Genomic DNA, 15,373 nt, shown 5'->3' on the forward strand with positions numbered 1-15,373 from the left:
TATTTTACTACTTGAAGTATTACAGGGTTAGATAGTACTGGTACAGTAATGCCTATTACAAGATTATATTATGGCCAGAGTATAACAAACCTACTCCAGTTATATAACATTGTACTACAACAGAATGGACAATGGTACCTAATAGAAAAACAGGCCCTAGAAACCGTTTATTTTATTTGTATTATTTTTTACTGTAATTCCAAGGAAGTTGCATCCGATGTAGGAATTTGTCCCACACCTGAAACAAAATCTGTTGCTTTACTGATCAAAATGTAAAGTTTCAAATATCTGCATGAGGCAAACATTAATATCGATTTCAGGTACTTTGATTTTAAATAACTCTTTTAAATAATAAATCAAACCAGTTTATTAGAAAATGAAAGAAACAAAAAAGTTTTACATTTTTTATTTATTTGTATTTTATTTTAAATCAAAGAAAGTAAAAATATTGCCCTTGTAGAACAGTTTAATGCATACCAGGTACTATAGTTTGATATTACAGCTGCAATATACTGTACAAATTTTTTTTTTACATGCGCAAGATACAGACATGCTCAAATTTGTTGGTACCCTTACAGCTCATTGAAATAATGCTTCATTCCTCCTGAAAAGTGATATTAAAATTAAAATTAAAGTGAAATTAAAAGCTATTTTATCATGTATACTTGCATGCCTTTGGTATGTCATAGAATAAAGCAAAGAAGCTGTGAAAAGAGATGAATTATTGCTTATTCTACAAACATATTCTAAAATGGCCTGGACACATTTGTTGGTACCCCTTAGAAAAGATAATAAATAATTGGATTATAGTGATATTTCAAGCCAATTAGTTTCTTTAATAAGTATCACACATGTCTCCAATCTTGTAATTAGTCATTCAGCCTATTTAAATGGAGAAAAGTAGTCACTGTGCTGTTTGGTATCATTGTGTGCACCACACTGAACATGGACCAGAGAAAGCAAAGGAGAGAGTTGTCTGAGGAGATCAGAAAGAAAATAATAGACAAGCATGGTAAAGGTAAAGCCTACAAGACCATCTCCAAGCAGCTTGATGTTCCTGTGACAACAGTTGCAAATATTATTAAGAAGTTTAAGGTCCATGGAACTGTAGCCAACCTCCCTGGGCGCGGCCGCAAGAGGAAAATCGACCCCAGATTGAACAGAAAGATAGTGCGAATGGTAGAAAAAGAACCAAGGATAACTGCCAAAGAGATACAAGCTGAACTCCAAGGTGAAGGTACGTCAGTTTCTGATCGCACCATCCGTCGCTTTTTGAGCGAAAGTGGGCTCCATGGAAGAAGACCCAGGAGGACTCCACTTTTGACAGAAAAACATAAAAAAGCTAGACTGGTATTTGCTAAAATGCATATTGACAAGCCAAAATCCTTCTGGGAGAATGTCCTTTGGACAGATGAGTCAAAACTGGAGCTTTTTGGCAAGTCACATCAGCTCTATGTTCACAGACGAAAAAATGAAGCTTTCAAAGAAAAGAACACCATACCTACAGTGAAACATGGAGGAGGCTCGGTTATGTTTTGGGGCTGCTTTGCTGCGCCTGGCACAGGGTGCCTTGAATCTGTGCAGGGCACAATGAAATCTCAAGACTATCAAGGCATTCTGGAGCAAAACGTACTGCCCAGTGTCAGAAAGCTCTGTCTCAGTCACAGGTCATGGGTCCTCCAACAGGATAATGACCCAAAACACACAGCTAAAAGCACCCAAGAATGGATAAGAACAAAACATTGGACTATTCTGAAGTGGCCTTCTATGAGTCCTGATCTGAATCCTATCGAACATCTATGGAAAGAGCTGAAACTTGCAGTCTGGAGAAGGCATCCATCAAACCTGAGACAGCTGGAGCAGTTTGCTCAGGAAGAGTGGGCCAAACTACGTGTTAACAGGTGCAGAAGTCTCATTGAGAGCTACAGAAAACGTTTGATTGCAGTGATTGCCTCTAAAGGTTGTACAACAAAATATTAGGTTAGCGGTCCCATCATTTTTGTCCATGCCATTTTCATTTGTTTTATTATTTACAATATTATGTTGAATAAAAAATCAAAAGCAGTCTGATTTCTACTAAATATGGAATAAACAATGGTGGATGCCAATTACTTTTGTCAGTTTCAAGTTATTTCAGAGAAAATTGTGCGTTCTTCGTTTTTTGTGGAGGGTTCCAACAAATTTGAGCACGTCTGTATATCAGCTTTTGAGTGTAAATTGTTCCCAGTTATTGTTTTATCATTTTAAACAACTGCATTTCACTAATTTCCTTCTCCAGGGTAGAAAACTTATCCAACAAAATACAAATCAAAGCAGTGCAGCAAGCCCAGCCAGCATTGACATGCAAATGCAACAATAAAGAAAGATGATTTAAAAACTTTTAAAAATATTGCCCCTGAATAAAAGTGGAAAAACACCTTTTTTAATACTGAACAATAGACACTTACCTGACATTTGCAGAAACAGTCGAGTTACCAACAAGAATTTCAGCCCCTTGAAGAGGCTCATGGCAGCAATCTTGTCTCTTGGTGACGGTCACAGTGGAGATCTTCAGTTGCACTCTCCACCAGGAGGGGGAGCCAGGGTTCGTGAGAGAGAGCAGCTTTCCTTCTCATAGTTACTGTTTCTGTTCCAATCAATGGCATTGTTGGCTCCTCCAAGATAGTTACCTTGAGATGACTGGTCTGCAACTCCATATCTTGCTGCATTGATCTCTGTAATCAGAACAGAGGATAGTCATTGCCAGTATGCAACACTTCAACATCCAACAGGTCTGATATGCAACTGCTGAAGTTTGAACGTAGGGCTAACAAGGCTCAGAGCATGAGAACCATATGTGGACACATGCAGTAAGCTTTGGAAGATGTTTAAGCAAAACAACCCTGCTGTAGGTTTTCAGTACAGTACAATGCTACAAAAAAAAATATCTGTAGACGAACATCAAATGAATATTTTCCAAGAAGCACATTATTGTCAGTTATACAACGAGGGTTGAGAGTTTTACTGTCAAATAACTTTTTTCGTATAGAGTACAGGGGGAATATTATTTTTGAATCTATTCATTCAAATCCAGCCACAGAAAAACATGCCAAATCATGCTGTTCCAAAAGATGCTGTGCTGCTTCCCAGATGCAAAACCTGAACCAAAGTAATTATTTGAATTCAGGTGTTTAGATTTCAATATACTTTATTTTACATGCATTGTACTTTTTATATGAACAGGATACTGATAATACATGAACATTCATAGAGTCGTTATCAATACATACCTAATTTGAACAGATTCTTACATACACACAACAGGCAGTGCCGTTGTTTTGTTGTTTTAACGCGTATTAATATTAACATTTGTTAATATATCTTTATAGGGGTGATGAAATTTGACGGGACACCGGTAATGCTGAGTAGCTGCAGCACTGAGAGAGCCCTGTGCTGAATGCCTTGTGAGTGTGTGCTGGCACTGTCGAGAGGCTTGCAGCATGGAGATGTGCGGAGTGGTTGTTGCAGTATCCTGACTATCCTGGAAAGTTCCATTTCGGATCATAACAATCATTGTGCACATTATTTTCAGTTGTATTTTCAATTTAAATTATTTTTATATGCATAGAGAGAGCTATAGAGAGGGCTAAAGAGAGTCAGTCATAGATTCCACAACACTTATTTAAAACTTGAGTCCCTAATGCTGAAAAGGTATGACATTTTGACATCACAGAAACACCCATCGAATAATAGTACAGAGATTTACGAACGTATGGCATTTTGACAGTCCACAAGCAGCCGTCAAATGTAGGTATCTTTGTGCATAGAACTACCAAGGTATGAACATTTGACAGCTGATCTGCCTGCATTAAATTTTGGTAACTTCAATAAAGAACATTATTCAACTTTGATATATTTCAGACATCTATCAATTGGTAAACACTGAGCAATTACCAAAATAGTACTTTTATGTTCACTGGTGCTTTGTTTCAATTGTCTAGGTGTAGCCCTAATAAAAGCCAATCAAATTGCGTGAAAGCACAAAGCGGGCAGAGCTCATTTGCATACAAACACCCCATATGAACCCTCTGAATGGAATTTGGAATTTTTAACAGTAATTATTGTAAGTTAAAGAAAAAAAATGTGTGGATTAACTGGGATATTGAGATGCTCATTGTCATGCTGTCTCAGTTTTGTTGATGTATCAAATGAAGTAGACAATATTGTGGTGTGTTACACAAGCTGCTCCTACCTTTAGAATGGTTACTAATTCAGATGTTGACTATTATCTTTTTAATGGCACAGTACAACCATATGCTGATTATGCTCTTTAATGATTACAGCCTTATTTATCTGTATTTTAATTTGCATGTTCTTTCAAATCAGCACACTAGCAAAGCAGTCACAACAATAATACAAAGGATAGTAATGTCAATTATGTTTTTTTAAGATCAGTACAGTAAACACACCACAAACATGTTTCTATACACCATTCTAAATGGGAGTAAAAGGGTGTTTTATCTGTGTGTTTTTGTTATTAATTAAAAAAAATTAAAAGCTTGTATTGAAAACAACACAGATATAATTTCTATTATATCTTTTCTATTATTGTGATGATATATTATAAAGAAACAACACAAAAAAAAAACTATTTACTAGATAGATGTTTTTTGCTAGTAGTTTCGTCTGCTGCAGTTTGCTGAATTGTATATGAGATATTTGGGTGTCTAAAATGATGTATGATAAATGAAGTAGCATGCTACTTATACGCTATCATGTTCGCTGACGAGCAACAGGTTCAGCAAAGGGCACAGCCAGTAAATGAAATTTTCCACCAGAACAATATATTATCACAAGAAATGTATGCACTAGAAACGCACAAGCTTTCTCAGGATGCGGACAAGGTGCAAAATGTTAAAAAAAAAAAAAAAAACATGAAAGGAATATATGAACTTTGCCTTTACGTAACCAAGTTACTGGACAAAATTCAGATCACAGATTCTTAATTTCAAAGTGTAATATCAGATTCAAAATAGCTCTTACCTTCCAAAATATATATGGATGTGTAGAATATAATGTAAGGACAGAAACTGTCTTCAAGGGCAAATACTTCTAAATACGACAACAACAGCAATCAGCTCGATCAGAGATCTTCAGAACATGGATCACATCAGCTTGTAGTTAGCAAGTTGAGTGACACTTGACTAAGATTTTACCTCAGTTTTTTGTTTCGCTTTTTACGTCAGAAGTCATAATTAAATCTTAAACATTAATCAGCTCCTGTCCTTCAAGTTAATAACATTTTCAAAACATCCGGTAACTCCTTCTATAAGATTAATTAGCCATCATTAATAGAAGAGTCTTCTGTAAGCATTTTCTCAGACGTATGGCATAACATGGTCCTATGCTATGGCTCCCCCTCACTTGTTTTTACCAGGTCTTCATTAATTTCTATGATTTAATGACGCCATATGTAGTTCACCAGACTCCCCTTTCCTGTACCAGGAGGTATTTCTTATATGTAAAAGATCACTCATTATAGAAACCTTGGATTTCAAACCCCCAAATATTGAAACTTGCATTAGTTGGGCTTGTAACCAGGAGGTACCCGGTTCAAATCCCACCTCAGCCACTGACTTATTGTGTGACCCTGAGCAAGTCACTTAACCTCCTTGTGCTCCGTCTTTCGGGTGAGACGTAATTGTAAGTGACTCTGCAGCTGATGCATAGTTCACACACCCTAGTCTCTGTAAATCGCCTTGGATAAAGGCGTCTGCTAAATAAACAAATAATAATAATACTACAAGCAAGCAAAGGTTATCAAGATTAATTACCTTCTCTTTGGCAAGCCTACTATATGCTTGACACAGACTGGTACTGTTATGCTTTGACTGAAGTTTTTACTTTGTTAATTTCTGCACTATATTTTCTTATTTTCAAACTTAACACTTATTCTGTTAAAACATTTACACTTATATTCTGTTTGAATTATTCTAGAATACCTGTGTTTGTTTAAAGACTACTTTCAGATTAAGCTAAATAAAAAACTTGACTGTGAACATTTGAGTTAATTAAATGAGATTCTCGTTTCTGCTTTTCTCCTCAAGGTTATAAAGCTTGGCACCAGTAGCTCAGACAAAGACAAGCTTAGCTCATTTCACAGGTGTTTTTTGGTCAGTGTGACCCCAACCTAGCTCCCTTTTTACTCAGACTTACAAAGATACAATAATATTTTTACTGTTATAACAGAATAAACAGGAATATAGAATGCTTTCACATAACTATATGTTAATACAGAGCATATTATAACTTTTTGTATGAACAGTGTGTTTTAATAATTTGTTTAGTATTTCTTCTGGCTTTATATTCTTTAAAACACAGGACAGTTATTACAACATTTTAACACACATGCAGTTTCACAAATGTTCAATTTGCATCCCGAAGATCAGTCTGCTTCCAGTAGCTGTCGCAGTCTTGGGTCAGTTTCTGCTCTCAGTGAGTCTGTGAAAGCCACCACAGGTGTGTCTTTAAAAGCCTGATACCTGCAAAAACTTAAATCTTGTTAGCAGAGCTTCCATCTCTACATTCCCATTCCCATCATTAGGAAGACTTCAAATAAATTAAACTGTTTCTATCAAAGAGACATCCATCTCTGCTGTATACACCTTTCACTCAAACAAGGTGATCGCACCTTGTACAAGGGAAGACAGGTTTTATATTCATTCGTGACAGCAAGAACCGAATACTTAATATTGACCGTTCAGCAATATAAATGCTCCCTTCAGCTATTAGCTATGCAATATCACTTTGCACAATCGACTTCCTTTTTGTTGTTGTTGTTTCTGTTGTTGTGTTGATGCATGGTTGAAGTTTTCCATGTCCCTTCAGGTTTTGCAAATATACCTCAGAGCTAGTGTGCTACACAAAAAGCAGGTACAATGGTCCAAGGGTATTTTTCACATTGCCTTAAGCTGTTATGGAAAAAAAAATAAGATTAAAAGGAAAATATGAAACAAGTGTAATTACAGAAAGTGTGATTATAACATCATGTTTTAACCTTACTAAATTAAATACATCGTACCTTGTTATTACAGAACAGTGGGAAACAGGGCTGACTCTCTCTCTATACTCTCCATCACTGTGAACTACTGCATCTTAAAATCTGCTTCTCTAGTTACATGATTTACTCGCAAAATCTCCCAATATTCCAGAGACGAACAAGCCCAGAAAAAAGCAGTGTGGTTGTTGTAATGAAGCACTGCAGAGCAAGCATAACTAGCCATATTTTCTAACTCTAGCTGTAACTTTACGTTTACCAAATGGACACAACCCTGCTACCTGTCCAGTACGTCCAACTTGCATGTGCCATACAGTTACTAATGACTGAATTTCCATGGCTTATTATTGTTCAAAGATACATTATTATTATTATTTATTTCTTAGCAGACGCCCTTATCCAGGGCGACTTACAATTGTTACAAGATATCACATTATACATTATTTCACATTATACAGATATCACATTATTTTTACATACAATTACCCATTTATACAGTTGGGTTTTTACTGGAGCAATCTAGGTAAAGTACCTTGCTCAAGGGTACAACAGCAGTGTCCCCCACTGGGGATTGAACCCACAACCCTCCGGTCAAGAGTCCAGAGCCCTAACCACTACTCCACACTCCTTTGTAAAGGATTATATCTGTTTTTAGTTCTGGCCTATTTTCTGCTTCAACTATTCAATGCTTGCAATGCATAAACAACAAAAAAGGTTATCTTGATCACTCCCACTCTGTTGATTGATAGCCGGAGGTCAAGCTGAGGGATGCTCATTTTTTTTCACAGAGCCTAGTTAACTGCAGTAAAACACTCATTGGTGGAGTTTGTAAAGTGCTTTTGACATTAGCCTTAGTCATTTTGTCTCCCACTGAGTCAAAGAGGCAGAGCCTTGATTTAATTTATTGTAGCCACACGTTATAAACATTTGGCTTCATGAGTAATACATTTAGTTTTTTTGTATTGGTAAATAGAAATACACGTTCTGTTATAGGGAGGTGTGGCAAAGTGGGTAAGTGTGTGCAGGTGAATGTAATACAGCAGTGCAGAAGAAACAGACAGACAACGATATCCAGGTGCAAGGGAGTTTATTAATTGTATTTTGTCAAACAACAGTAAACAATAATGATGTAAAGTGATACAGCGGCATGTATCACTTCATTTATAATCCCCGGGTTTGACCCGTAAACAAATAGTCCTGTTCATTATACACCCACACGTAACACAAAACACATACACAGGTACTTTGTGAGTGAATTAGTGCTCGTGGTGCAAATACAGTTCTCCGTGAAACAAGGGAAGTGCTGGTGTCCGGTTTGGTGCTGGCCTTCGTCTACAGCTCCGGATCGTGTTAGTAGTCTAAACAACAAACAAACAGTTTTTACGCAAGACAATACAAACAAACACATCACTCACATTTTCACAGGTTCTCCTTTTAGGTTTTCTCTAACTATTTACAAACAAACAGATCACTTTACTACGTCCCCTTTCTATACCCTCCTCATGACCCCATTTAGTCCACGGTACTCTGTTCCCTTTACGCAGCGCCCTCGCAGGTCGGGAGGGAGATCTCTGTCACAGGAGGCCAACAGAAACACACTGTGTGAATTTAAATATTGCACCAAAAAAAATCTGCTATCCTTGAAAAACTAAAATATATTACACTAGTATTGCAAAAAGATTCAAACTGTATACCATTTTAAAGACACTTGCTGAAGCTCTGTCAGATATTCACGAGTATACTTATACACACACACATTATAAGATCTACAGGAAGAACAAAAAAAATACTTTAATATGAAAATGCGTGGGTAGACAGACACAAATGTGCACTTTTAAATGTAGTTAGTCTGAAAAATTGGACAAAAGCTATATTTCAAATTCTTTAACACAGAGATCTAGATTTATTAAATGTATATTGTAACAGCTCGGTTTAAAAGAATGAATGAATGTGTGTAGATACAGATACAAATTAAGAAATAATAATTTTATATATATATATATATATATATATATATATATATATATATATATATATATATATATATATATATATATATATTGTCATGTATATTACCTGATATTGATTGTCAAAAGTATGGGTCAAAAATCTTCCACAGACGGTTTTATATTAATATTCACGAGCTACCGAAAGTGAGCTCAGGGTCCCGGTAAACATCCGATTTTTTGTTGTTAGTTGCTTTAAGACAACGTTCATACCATAGTTATGAGGAAAAACTATCCATGCACATACTTAGCGCAAATGCAGTGTTGTTTACATTTCTGGTCAGTATAAACATGACATCACAATACAGATACCCCGCTACAATTATGATTCAATTTACTTTTAAAGCTTTGAAAAACTTTTCAGGGTCGACTCTGCTGGAGGCTGTGTGGTCCAGTGGTTGAAGAAAAGGGCTTGCAGAGGACGATTTGCTGGTGGGGGATCTCTTTTCAAATCCCACCTCAGCCACTGACTCATTGTGTGACCCTGAGCAAGTCACTTAACCTCCTTGTGCTCCGTCTTTCGGGTGAGACGTAGTTGTAAGTGACTCTGCAGCTGATGTATAGTTCACACACCCTAGTCTCTGTAAGTCGCCTTGAATAAAGGTGTCTGATAAACAAATAATAAATATATTTTAGCAATCGAACAAGAGGAAGGGACTGTCATCAAGAACCGCAACTTGATTTTGAAGAGAGTCGAAGACTTTTACAGAAAATGATATCAAGATGAAAAGATCAACGTAGCAGATGACGAAGACGAGACGGAAAAAATGCAACCCGAGGAAGAAGTGAAACATGCTATTAAACATAAGAAGACAGCACCCGCAGAAGACGGCATAACGATTGACATCGTGAAAGAATAGGTGAAGAACTGACAAAAATACTGTTGAGTATTTTTACAGATTGTATTAAGAAACTGCCAAACGACTGGAACAACGCATCGGTGATACTTTTACACAAGAAAGGAGATAAAGAAGACCTCAGGAACTACAGACCTATTAGCTTCCTATAATCCACAACATTTTTACCAATAGTATACTCACCAACAGACTTCAAGATAAATTTGACACAATCAAATGAGCAAGCAGGATTCAGGAGTGGATTTAGCACAATGGATCATCTTCAAGTCGTACGGCAACTGATTCAAACCAGCAACGAGTACGAAGTACCACTTTGCTTGGGATTCATCATCTATGAAAAAACCTTTGACTCTGTTTACACAAGATCTTATTAAGCTATATGAAAAAACAAGGAATTGAGAAAACGTACAGCGACTTGATCAGCACCATATGCAAGAATGCAACATTATTATTATTATTATTTATTTCTTAGCAGACGCCCTTATCCAGGACGACTTACAGTCGTAAGCAAATACATTTGAAGTGTTACAATACAAGTAATACAATAAGACCAAGAAATACAATAACTTTTGTTCAAGCAAAGTACAAGTGTGACAAACCACAATTCAATAATACAGCAGATAATAGTGATAGTTACATCAGGATATGATTAAACAGTGATAGTTACATCAGGATAAGATTAAATACAAAATACTACAGGTTAAACACTTGGCAGATTACAGTATTCTGAAGTACAGGATTAAATGCAGTAAAATAGGGGGCAGATAAGAGCAAAATAAAGCACATTTAAATGAAGGGTGATAGTATCCCAGGATACAAACAGAGGAGTTCTACAGGTGCTGTTTGAAGAGGTGAGTCTTAAGGAGGCGCCGGAATGTGGTCAGGGACTGGGCAGTCCTGACATCTTTAGGAAGGTCATTCCACCACTGCGGAGCAAGGGTGGAGAAGGAGCGGGCTCTGGAGGCAGGGGAGCGTAGCGGAGGTAGAGCCAGTCTTCTAGTGCAGGTGGAGCGGAGAGGTCGAGTGGGGGTGTAGGGAGAGATGAGGGTCTGGAGGTAGCTGGGTGCAGTCTGGTCAAGGCATCTGTAGGCTAGTACAAGAGTCTTGAACTGGATGCAAGCGGTGATCGGGAGCCAGTGGAGTGAGCGGAGTAGTGGAGTAGTGTGGGCGAAGCGAGGCAGAGAGAACACCAGGCGGGCAGCAGAGTTCTGGATGAGCTGGAGCGGACGGGTGGCGGACGCAGGGAGGCCAGCCAGGAGGGAGTTGCAGTAGTCTAGGCGGGAGAGTACCAGGGCCTGGACCAGGAGCTGGGTAGCGTAGTTGGTGAGGAAGGGTCGGATTCTTCGGATGTTGCTCAGGAAGAATCGGCAAGTGCGTGCCAGAGTGGAGATGTGCTGGGAATAAGAGAGGCAGGGGTCCAGGGTGACTCCGAGGTTCTTAGTGGAGGAAGAGGGAGAGAGTGTGGTAGATTCCAGAGGAACAGATAGAGAGATCAGAGGAGGGGGAGGAGGAGGGAAAGAAAAGGAGGTCAGATTTAGAGAGGTTGAGTTTGAGATGATGCGAGTGCATCCAGGAGGAAATAGCAGACAGACAGGTAGAGATACGGGAGGAGATGGTGGAGTCAGAGGTGGGGAAGGAGAGGAAAATCTGAGCATCATCAACATAGAAATGGTATGAGAAACCATAGGATGCGATGAGGGGGCCCAGGGAGCGGGTGTAGAGAGAGAACATGAGGGGACCCAAGTCTGACCCTTGGGGGACTCCAGTTAAGAGAGGGTGAGGTGTGGAGGTTGCTCCACACCAGGTTACCTGGTAAGTGCGGTTGGAGAGGTAGGAGGAGAACCAGGCCAGGGCAATGCCAGAGATCCCCAGGTCAGCGAGAGATGATAGTAGAATAGAGTGATCAACAGTGTCAAAGGCAGCAGAGAGGTCGAGGAGAATTAGGACAGAGGAGAGAGAGGCAGCTCGGGCACACTTAAGTGAGTTGGTGACAGACAGGAGGGCAGTTTCAGTGGAGTGAGCAGAGCGGAAGCCAGATTGGAGAGGGTCAAGCAGAGAGTGGTTGGACAGGAAAGCAGAGAGCTGGCGGTGTACAGTCCACTCAAGGGTTTTGGAGAGGAAGGGTAGGAGGGAGACAGGACGGTAGCTCTGGAGGGAGGTGGGGTCGAGGGTAGGTTTTTTGAGGAGGGGAGTGATAGAGGCTTTTTTGAAGGCGGAAAGATACCAGAAAGTAGAGAGGTGTTGAGGAGGGAGGAGATGAAGGGGACTAGAGCAGGAGCAGCAGCTTGAAAGAGGTGAGTGGGGAGGGGGTCCAAGGCACACGTGGTGGGTTTGTGACCCTGGAGCAGGGAGGAGAGGTCAGAGTCTGAGAGGGGCAAGAAGGTGGAGAAGGAGGGCGAGTTAGTAGGGGATGTAGTGGGTGTAGGGGTTGGAGCAGGAGGGGGTGCGGGGGAGGGAGAGGTGTTAAAGAGTTTGCGGATATCTGAGATTTTAGAAGAGAAGAAGGAGGCAAAGTCATCAGGGGAGATAGAGGAGGGAGGAGGAGGGGGGGTTTAGGAGGGAGGAGAAGGTAGAGAATAGTTTACGTGGGTTGTTAGTGGAGGCTTGGATTACAGATTGGAAATAAGCACATTTAGCAGAGGAGAGAGTAGAGGAGAAGAAGGAGAGGAAAGTGCGGTAAAGGTCTAGGGCAGCAGGGAGTTTGGTTCTCTTCCATTTCTTTTCAGCAGATCGCAGTGTGATTCTTGCCGAGCGGAGCGCAGAGGAGAGCCAGGGATGGGGAGGGGAGGGGCGAGCAGGTCGGGAGGTGAGGGGACAGTGGGAGTCGAGGGAGGAGGTGAGTGAGGAGAAGAGGGTGGAGGTAGCAGAGTCTACGGAGAGTTGTGAAAAGGAGTCGATAGGAGGGAGGTGAGAGAGAGAGCAGTGGAGGCAAGGACAGAGGGGGAGAGAGATCAGAGATTAAGGCGAGAGGTGACAGTGGGGGTAGGAGGAGCAGGGAGAGGGGGGAGAGACAGAGAAAAATAGATGAAATAGTGATCAGAGAGGTCCAGGGGGGTGACAGAGAGGGTGGAGGGGCAGCAGGCCCTGGAGAAGGTGAGGTCCAGTTGACGGCCAGTTTTGTGGGTAGGAGGGGACGGAGAGAGACAGAAGTCGAAGGAGTGAAGGAGAGGGAGGAATCTAGCAGAGTGGCTGGGGTTGGAGAGATGGATGTTGAAGTCACCCAACAGGACAGTCGGGGTAGACAGAGAGGGGAGGGAGGAGAGTAGATAGTCGAGTTCATCCAGAAAGTGAGTGAGAGGCCCAGGGAGGCGGTACAGAACAATGAGCAGGAGTTGACAGGGAGAGGTTAGTTGGACTGCATGAAATTCAAAGGTATTGACAGAGAGTGAGGTGAGATCGGAGCGGACAGAAAAGAGTAAGGAGGGAGAGAGGAGAAGACCCGTCCCACCTCCCCGTCCAGTGAGACGCGGGGTATGGGACAGGACGTAGAGAGAGGACAGGGGACAGCCAGGTTTCAGTGAGAGCAAGGAAATCGAGCGAGAGGTGGGAGGCAAAGGCAGATATGAAATCAGCTTTGTTAGCAGAAGAGTGACAGTTCCAGAGTGCACCAGAGAGTGTGCGGGAGGGGGGGAGAGGCAGAGAAATGAGGTTAGAGGGGTTGGAGGAGCAGCAGCGGAGAGAGGGCAGAGGACGAGGACGGGAGGACAGAACAGGGATGTGAGAGGCAGTCATAGCAGGACAGGCAGGACAAAAGGCACAGTAGGAGCAGTGGGGTGGAGGGTACAGACCTGACTAGTAGATAGCTTCTTCTAGAGCCCCATTAGGTTCGGATCTAGTCGAACAGCGTCTCAGCGCAGGCCTCCCCTTGCTGGACTCCCACAGCTAGACTCCCGGCTCTTTTGTTGAGGCTCTTCGGTTTGCTGGCGCTTCTTGCTGGCGCCGAAATAAGCTGCTTGATTAAATGTTACACCTGCTTGGCAAAAGAACCAACTAAACTGTGTGGAAACCAATCAAATAGCAAAATCAACTGCTAATCAATTTAGCCACTCACCTGGTACTAATCACACACTAACTCAGCCATTTCAAACACCACCTTACAATGTCACCAAATGTAGTTAGTTAAATGGCTACTATGGTTGTGCCCTGCCCTGCCCTGCCCTTCTCTGCCCTGCTCTGCCCTGCCCTGCTCTGCTCTGCTCCGCCCTGCCCTGCCCTGCCCTGCTCTGCCCTGCCCTGCCCTGCCCTGTCCGCTTCGCTGCATGTCAGGAACCACACCCCTGAACAGCTCTGCAGCCCTCCTTATAGGCTTAGCCCACCCCCTTATGCAAAAGTGCCAGGCTTAGGACACAACCCATTGGCCGACACCAGGACCAATGGGAACAGACAGTCAAACAACAACCAATGAGGGTGCACAGATAACAACCAGTGGGAACAGACCAGGGCAGACAAACAAACAGCAGGTAACATGGTACGGGAATACACACACGAAAAGTGAACAAGCAAAGGCGGAATACAGCGGGGAGGTGAATAACACACACAGTATGCAAACACAGACAGACAGCAGGGAGTACGGTACATGAACACAAATGCACGGATCGCTAAACTATACAGATGCTCAGAATGAGCTGGAGGGGTTAGCGGCACATGTGTGCAGTCTATTGCTCCCTGCTTTTAGGGAAAAATAGGTATTTGGCTGTTCGCCTCAAAAATGCATTGAGCACAACTGGCAATGCACGAGATAAAGGTGGACTGGGAAATGCCAGCAGCAATATACACTGTTTAAAACATTCTTTCAAAAGTTCTTAAAAAATTGATGCAATTGTAAGTGTAGCAACTGTCGGCAGCTTTCATACATCTCATTATAATATTTGAGAACCCTCATTGCACTAGCTCTACCCCCATTTTTGCGAATTTATGCAGGAACGCCCATAACTAGATATTCACCTGAGGTTGAACTGCAAAGAAAAACTGCTGCTATAAAGCATTCCCTAAAAAGTCGCAAATAGCATTGCGCTTGTCTAGTAAATTTCATCCAAGACTTCCGACTCGTTTGCAACTGGTTTGCGTCTATTGCAACAGGCGCAACACTATAGTAAACCTACCACTAAGTGTCTGAAGAATCAGGGCTTACTAACAACCTGCATTAGCACTAAGTGTCTAAAGAACACATGGGTAAACAAGAGTCAGTATCACACCTTGGCCCAGAGCGTCCTTCACTTACTCCAGAGCTGCCTTTCAAGTTGATACCAAGCATGTTCTACTGTGGTTACTGTGGTGTTAAGAAGGGGTATGCCTGAATAGAGCCAGTCTTCAAATACATATGAATGATTTAAATGGGCTTGCAGCAGTAGCCCAAAATGATATCTGTTTACTGCCACTGCAGAAGGACTGTGAGATATGTGTTAATCTTTTTACCCTGGTATTAGTTTGAATGCTGTACCAATCACGTTAGTAAAACAGGTAAAAACTTTTGG

Source organism: Acipenser ruthenus, chromosome 4 (assembly GCF_902713425.1).
Source record: "Acipenser ruthenus chromosome 4, fAciRut3.2 maternal haplotype, whole genome shotgun sequence".
Taxonomy (NCBI): domain Eukaryota; kingdom Metazoa; phylum Chordata; class Actinopteri; order Acipenseriformes; family Acipenseridae; genus Acipenser; species Acipenser ruthenus.